This window comes from Bufo gargarizans, chromosome 1 (assembly GCF_014858855.1).
Source record: "Bufo gargarizans isolate SCDJY-AF-19 chromosome 1, ASM1485885v1, whole genome shotgun sequence".
Lineage (NCBI taxonomy): Eukaryota > Metazoa > Chordata > Amphibia > Anura > Bufonidae > Bufo > Bufo gargarizans.
Window position 1 is genome coordinate 367067824 of NC_058080.1, and position 7521 is coordinate 367075344.

General features: G+C 48.3%; 2 non-coding genes across 2 annotated transcripts; both read right to left on the reverse strand.

Moving 5' to 3' along the window:
* Nucleotides 1–679: 679 nt before the first annotated feature.
* LOC122925250 lies at nt 680–786 on the reverse strand. The gene has a single exon (XR_006387568.1). It is a non-coding gene; the product is annotated as a U6 spliceosomal RNA (small nuclear RNA).
* A 4738-nt stretch (nt 787–5524) lies between these two features.
* On the reverse strand, nt 5525–5631 carry LOC122925253. Its single transcript, XR_006387569.1, has one exon. It is a non-coding gene; the product is annotated as a U6 spliceosomal RNA (small nuclear RNA).
* Nucleotides 5632–7521: the final 1890 nt, after the last annotated feature.

Here is a 7521-nt window from a genome sequence, read left to right on the forward strand (position 1 = left end):
GGTCCACGCCTGTCCCGATAACACAAGTCCTCCAACAACTTGTCATAGACCTCCATTGAATGTATACGTTCTTAGCGTATACCTTGAAGAGAAGCCGGGATTGTATCAAGCTTGTATGACAGTTTTCCGGTGTACAAAAGTTGCCACTTTTTGTGTAAGCCCTGTTCCCTGAAAAAAGTTTCCACAGTGCCCTCTGGAGGACCCACACCCAGGGCTGACGTGTTGTGCATGTCCGTCCTGCGGTGTCTAGTAATGTAGATCAGCCCTCTTCCAGTGACTGGCATTTATGTACAGTGCCAGATATACTTGTGTGGGTAGGACTGGTACTGCATGCCCTTCTTTCTGTCACAGGTGGGGGTAGTGATGGTCAGACCCTCACCAATCGCACATTGCTAGCCTATCCTAAAAGATAAAAACTTGATGTAAACAATAGCTCTCTTTCTGATGATGCGCTATTTCCAATAAGACAGCAGTTCTTTTTCAGATAAGCGGCATCAAAGATAACAGGCAGCCGCTTATCACCCTCTGTCTATGGCAAGAAACATGCTAGTCTGCAGACTTATATTATCTAGAATGTATGAAATGTCTGACAAAAGTGACATAAAGTGAATCGACATGAAAACACTGCTGTGCAACAAAAAATCTGCCTAAAAGAAAAGAAGATATAAGACGCGGGAAACAAAATATGGAACGCTTCACGAATTTGCGTGTCATCCTTGCGCAGGGGCCATGCTAATCTTCTCTGTATCGTTCCAATTTTAGTATATGTGCTGCCGAAGCGAGCACAAGCCTACAGGTGGCGCTCTACCTATATATAGTCCCTCACAGTGTATAATTTTATATTAGGGCGACAAGGTAATGTTTTCCTCTGTTAATCTCTATGGGCTTTCTTGTTTATTACACTGTGCAAAATGTTTTATGTAATTCACTTTTACTACAGTACTAAAGATGCCATACGTTCCGTGTGCTGTCTCTCCTGCAATGCATCCTGGGAGCGAGTGATATGCAAAATTCTCTGAGGTCATCGGGAAGCGACGCCGCTCAGCCTCAGGCTGCTGGTTGGTACATTCCGTACCTTCGTGGGATCATTACCGGGGCCCAAAAATCGTGGGGTTCGGTACGAACCCGAACTTTACAGCTCGGGTTTGCTCAACCCTAACCTTAACCCAAAGAACAATTCAACAATGTGACTTGGTGTAAAGGCCGTAGCGGTAATTTATTAACCACCAATAATTACCATGCATTATACATATACCTTGTAACCATTGTAACATTAATACATGTAAACTTTTTCCTCACTTCCTGTCCCCCGAATACTCCTACATGACGTGAAGGGATCCTAGAAGGCAATCCGAGTAAACCATATTCGCCCCCCCCCCTCGCGAACCTCCACTTATGATCCAGATTTTTAACCCAACTTTACCCTCGGCCGCACTCTCCGACCCAAGGGCACCAACTCCTGGAAATTATACCCCTGCCAGGCTATTAGCCCAAGCAGGATCCCCTGCCAGGCTATTAGCCCAAACAGGATCCCCCAGCTTTCCATTTACCACAACCTCCTAGATGCACGCCGTAAAAGAGATAGAGCCATGCACCTATTCCAAGTTTTACCTCCAAGGATCCCTCTTCTTTCTGCCCGCTACGATGATAGCAATATACTAAAACACCCCCCAACTATAATAAAAAACACGGGAGGGTGGGTGGGTAAATCCAGCGCAACGTTCTTAAAACTCACCAAGCCGCTCCCCTCACTGCCATAAATCCCCGGCGTGAAAATGCCGCTCCACCCATCTCTCCTCCCCTACCACACTCCTTACAACCTAAGCTTGACCCTTTACGCCACTACCTTCCACCATAGTCAAGCCGCATTTCGCTACGGCTGCGCCCCGCTCCATTGCTTTTCATATGTTTACAGTCTGAGCACCACCTTAACAAAGTGACGCGGTTTATACAGGGACGCCTTGACAATTCTTTGATGGGACACACACTATGTCGCTCGCTTCTATTTCTTATATGACTGGACTATCCTAAGAAAAGGTCGTCAATATCAGATCTGGTGGGGGTCCGACACCCGGGACCCCCACTGATCAGCTGTTAGAAGAGGCTGGGTGCTCCATGCTGCCTCTTCCTTACCCAGTGACTAGGGTGACCAGACGTCCGGCTTTCAGGCTCCCTGTGCTCCATCCGAAGCAGGGCCTGGACGGACTCTGGGGTGTCCTTTTCAGTGGCCCCACGCTCAGACAGCAACATTGCAATACGAGTATGAGCTGCAGCGACAAATTAACTGACTGAGGCTCCTCTCATCCCCAGTCACTAGAGCCGGAGACGTGTCAGGCTGAGGGTGAGAGAAGCACTCCTGGCCTGTGCGGCTCACCTTCAGGTCTTACAATACTTGTTTTCTTTGGTTATAAGGTCCTGCTTTTTGGGGTGAAGCAAGTGGCCACCCTACCAGTGACATCACTGTACATCGATGACGTGGCCTAGTTGCAGCTCAGCCCCATTCAAGTCAATGATTTCAATGAGGCTGAGCTGCAGTACCAAGCACTGCCACTATACAATGTACGGCGCTGTCCTTGGAAAGCTTCCGGGAGCCTGCACTGCTCACCACAGCTGCTCCCTGAAACAGCTGATCAGCGGGGCTCCAGGACTCGGACCCCGGCTGATGTGATAATGATGACCTATTCTGAGGGTAAGTCATCATTATCTTTTCCAGGATAACCCCTTTAAGGGGGGAAGCTGTCAATGAGACCACCGGCTACAGGGCGCATTTCACGAACACATTGGACTTCTTCACAGCACTCGCATCAAGTTGCAACTATTAAGCCCCTTTCACACGAGCGACTTTTATGCGCGGATGCAATGCATGAAGTGAACGCATAGCACCCGCACTGAATCCTGACCCATTCATTTCAATGGGTCTGTGCACATTTTATTCATGCGCCATTTCTGCGTTGTGTGAGAATCAAAGCATGTTCTATGTTCTACGTTTTTCACGCAGCCCTGGCCCCATAAAAGTGAATGGGGCTTCAGCAGAAAACGCATTTCATCCGGATGTAACCTGGCTGCAGTCTGGGTGCAATGCGTTTTTCACTGATGGTTGCTAGGAAATGTTTGGAAATCTTTTGGGTTTTTTCATGGCCCTGAAAAACGCATCAAAACTGATTGCGCTGAAAAAAAACTGTCAAACTAAAAGCAATTGAAGACAAAACTGACTGAACTTGCTTGCGAAATGGTGCGAGTTTCACTGAACGCATCCTGAGAGAATCCATATCGTTCGTGGGAAAGAGGCCTTAAACTGAGTTTAGGGAAACCACACCACATCACATCAGAGTGCCTGTCCATGCTGAAGTAGTTGTCAGGTTGGCAAAATTGTACCAATCAAAGTGTCAGCTCTTCTCACAAAAAGCAAGTTGTTGCACGAAGTCGGCCTTCCCTTCCAACCTGTGGCATGGACGTGTCCTCTGTCTCCTTCTGGCCGTCGGCGTCTCCCGTGAATACTGCAGGTCACAGCCTACATCCAATTACTCAGGGTGTATTCACACACCTAATATCTGCCTCTGATTCCACAGCAGAAAACGGGCATTTCCAGCTGCTAAATCCACAGCCAAAGATCACCAACAGTTTTCCCATTGACTTTAATGTTAAAAACTCCACCTTGTGGACACAGTGTCAAATGGCAGAGGGTTTTTTCAGTAGCTGATTTGAAAAATGCTTCAGAAGTGACGTTTCTTCTTGGAACTAGATTCGATTGTGGGTTTCATAGAAGTCAGTGGGGGAGCAGAAAAACCTCATCCAAATACTCCACGAAAACCTCTACCAAATTACAAATGTGCCACCAAAAACGACCTGTTGTCAGCTAGTGATCTGCTACTGAGTTTTCTGCTGCTGCTGATTTTGCCACGTGAACTTAGCCTCAAGCCTCCCAACCTATTCCTTAGGGCATGTTTGAGCTAACTCCTGGCCTCCTAAAGGGCCAACGTGCTCATCCAAATTATTCCCCGACCAATGGGTGATATTCCTTGGGTACTTAACGCACCTTCACCAGCGGGAGGGTGCCTGACCGTTAAAGGTGTTGTGTCATCTCAGACAATGGGGGATATCTCGTAAACAGATTCAGGAAAGTCTCAGAGGGCGCACCACGCATGTATGAATGGGAGAGGTGGCCACGCAAGTGCGGTGCGTTCCCATTTGTTTCTATGGGGTTTCCAAAAATAGCCGAGCGTGCCGCTTGGCTATTTTTTGGCGGACCAATAGGAAGGCTTGGTGGTGGCCAGACTAGGCACCACTGACCACCACTTTGCCAGCCTCATGTTAGGCTTCATTTTAGAGATGGAACCCGCACCTATCAGACAATAGGGGCATATCCTAGCCATATACCGCCATTGTCTGAGATGGGAATACCCCTTTAAGTTTCCTAGACTCTGGCATAAGGTGTTATTTTCTGTCTGATGCCTAGCTGCCAGCACTGACCTTGGACTTGATTCTTGGATACGTGTGTATGCAGCCAGCCCCGACCTCGGCCTGTCTCCTGATTATTACCTAAACCCTTGGTGCATTGCACTGGTGTCTCTGAGTCTTGTGGGTCAGCTGCCAATTACTCTGAGACTACTCCAGAAGGCAGCAGCATCAAGGGGGGCGCTAAGGAGGCTTGTCCCCGTTGAGGCCTTGTATTGGCTGCCCCCCACCCTATATGTAGATCCGCTCAAAGGGGGGATGCAGCGACAGCCGTGCGGGGAGCAGGAGTGATGCGGGAAGCAGGGTAAGTAGTGCGCGGGCATTAGGGGGACACCCAAAGCAAAGTGGTTAGTTGGCACAGTTGGTCCGCGCCTGTCCCGATAACACAAGTCCTCCAACAGCTCCAGCGACAGAAAAATACTTGTCATAGACCTCCATTGAATGTATACATCCTTAGCGTATACCTTGAAGAGAAGCCGGGATTCTATCAAGCTTGTATGACAGTTTTCCAGTGTACAAAATTTGCAACTTTTTGTGTAAGCCCTGTTCCGTGCAAAAAGTTTCCACAGTGCCCTCTGGAGGACCCACACCCAGGGCTGACGTGTTGTACATGTCCGTCCTGCAGTGTCTAGTAATGTAGATCAGCCCTCTTCCAGTGACTGGCATTTATGTACAGTGCCAGATATACTTGTGTGGGTAGGACTGGCACTGCATGCCCTTCTTTCTGTTAAAGGTGGGGGGTAGTTATGGTCAGACCCTCACCAATCGCACATTGCTAGCCTATCCTAAAACATAGAAACTTGATGTAAACAATAGCTCTCGTTCTGATGATGCGCTGATATTTCCTATAAGACAGCAGTTCTTTTTCAGATAAGCGGCATCAAAGATAACAGGCAGCCGCTTATCACCCTCTGTCTATGGCGAGAAACATGCTAGACTGCAGGCTTATATTATCTAGAATGTATGAAATGTCTGACAAAAGTGACATAAATTGATTCGAAATTAAAACACTGCTGCGCAATAAAAAATCTGCCTACATAAAAGAAAAGAAGATATAAGATGCGGGAGACAAAATATGGAACGCTTCACGAATTTGCGTGTCATCCTTGCGCAGGGGCCATGCTAATCTTCTCTGTATCGTTCCAATTTTAGTATATGTGCTGCCGAAGCGAGCACAAGCCTACAGGTGGCGCTCTACCTATATATAGTCCCTCACAGTGTATAATTTTATATTAGGGCGACAAGGTAATGTTTTCTTCTGTTAATCTCTACGGCCTTTCTTGTTTATTACACTGTGCGAAATGTTTTATGTTATTCACTTTTACTACGGTACTAAAGATGCCATACGTTCCGTGTGCTGTCTCTCCTGCAATGCATCCTGGGAGCGAGTGATATGCAAAATTCTATGAGGTCATCGGGAAGCGACGCCGCTGCTGTTTGGTACATTCCGTACCTTCGTGGGGTCATTACCGGGGTCCAAAAATCGCGGGGTTCGCTTAACCCTACCCTTAACCCAAAGAACAATTCAACAATGTGACTTGGTGTAAAGGCCGTAGCGGTAATTTATTAACAACCAATAATTACCATGCATTGTACATTTACCTTGTAACAATTGTAACATTAATACATGTAAACTTTTTCCTCACTTCCTGTCCCCGAATACTCCTACATGAGGTGAAGGGATCCTAGAAGGCAATCCGAGTAAACCATATTCGTCCCCCTCGCGAACCTCCACTTATGATCCAGACTTTTAACCCAACTTTACCCTCGGCCGCACTCTCCGACCCAAGGGCACCAACTCCTGGAAATTATACCCCAGCCAGGCTATTAGCCCAAACAGGATCCCCTGCCAGGCTATTAGCCCAAACAGGATCCCCCAGCTTTCCATTCACCACAACCTCCTAGATGCACGCCGAAAAAGAGATCGAGCCATGCACCTATTCCAAGTTTTGCCTCCCAGGATCCCTCTTCTACCTGCCCGCTAATATACTAAAATACCCCCCAACTATAATAAAAAACACGGGAGGGTGGGTGAGTAACTTCAGCTCCAGGTTCTTAAAACTCACCAAGCCCCTCACCTCACTGCCTTAAATCCCCGGCGCGAAAATGCCGCTCTACCCATCTCTCCTCCCCTACCACACTCCTTACAACCTAAGCTTAACCCTTCACCCCACTACCTTCCACCATAGTCAAGCCACATTTCGCTATGGCTGCGCCCCGCTCCATTGCTTTTCATATGTTTACAGTCTGAGCACCCCCTTAACAAAGTGACGTAGTTTATACAGGGACGCCTTGACAATCTTCTATTTCTTATATGACTGGACTATCCTCAGAATAGGTCATCAATATCACATCTGGTGGGGGTCCGACACCCGGGACCCCCACTGATCAGCTGTTAGAAGAGGCTGGGTGCTCCATGCTGCCTCTTCCTTACCCAGTGACTAGGGTGGCCAGACGTCCGGCTTTCAGGCTCCCTGTGCTCCATCCGAAGCAGGGCCTGGACGGACGCTGGGGTGTCCTTTTCAGTGGCCCCACGCTCAGACAGCAACATTGCAATACGAGTATGAGCTGCAGCGACAAATTACCTGACTGAGGCTCCTCTCATCCCCAGTCACTAGAGCCGGAGACGTGTCAGGCTGAGGGTGAGAGAAGCACTCCTGGCCTGTGCGGCTCACCTTCAGGTCTTCCAGTACTTGTTTTCTTTCGGTTATAAGGTCCAGCTTTTTGGCGGTGAAGCAAGTGGCCACCCTACCAGTGACATCACTGTACATCGATCACGTAGCCTAGTTGCAGCTCAGCCCCATTCAAGTCAATGATTTGAATGATTCTGAGCTGCAGTACCAAGCACCGCCACTATACAATGTACGGCGCTGTCCTTCGAAAGCTTCCAGGAGCCTGCACTGCTCACCACAGCTGCTCCCTGAAACAGCTGATCAGCGGGTCTCCAGGACTCGGACCCCCGCTGATGTGATAATGATGACCTATTCTGAGGGTAAGTCATCATTATCTTTTCCAGGATAACCCCTTTAACCACTTCCCATCTGGGCCATTTGCCCCCTTCCTGAC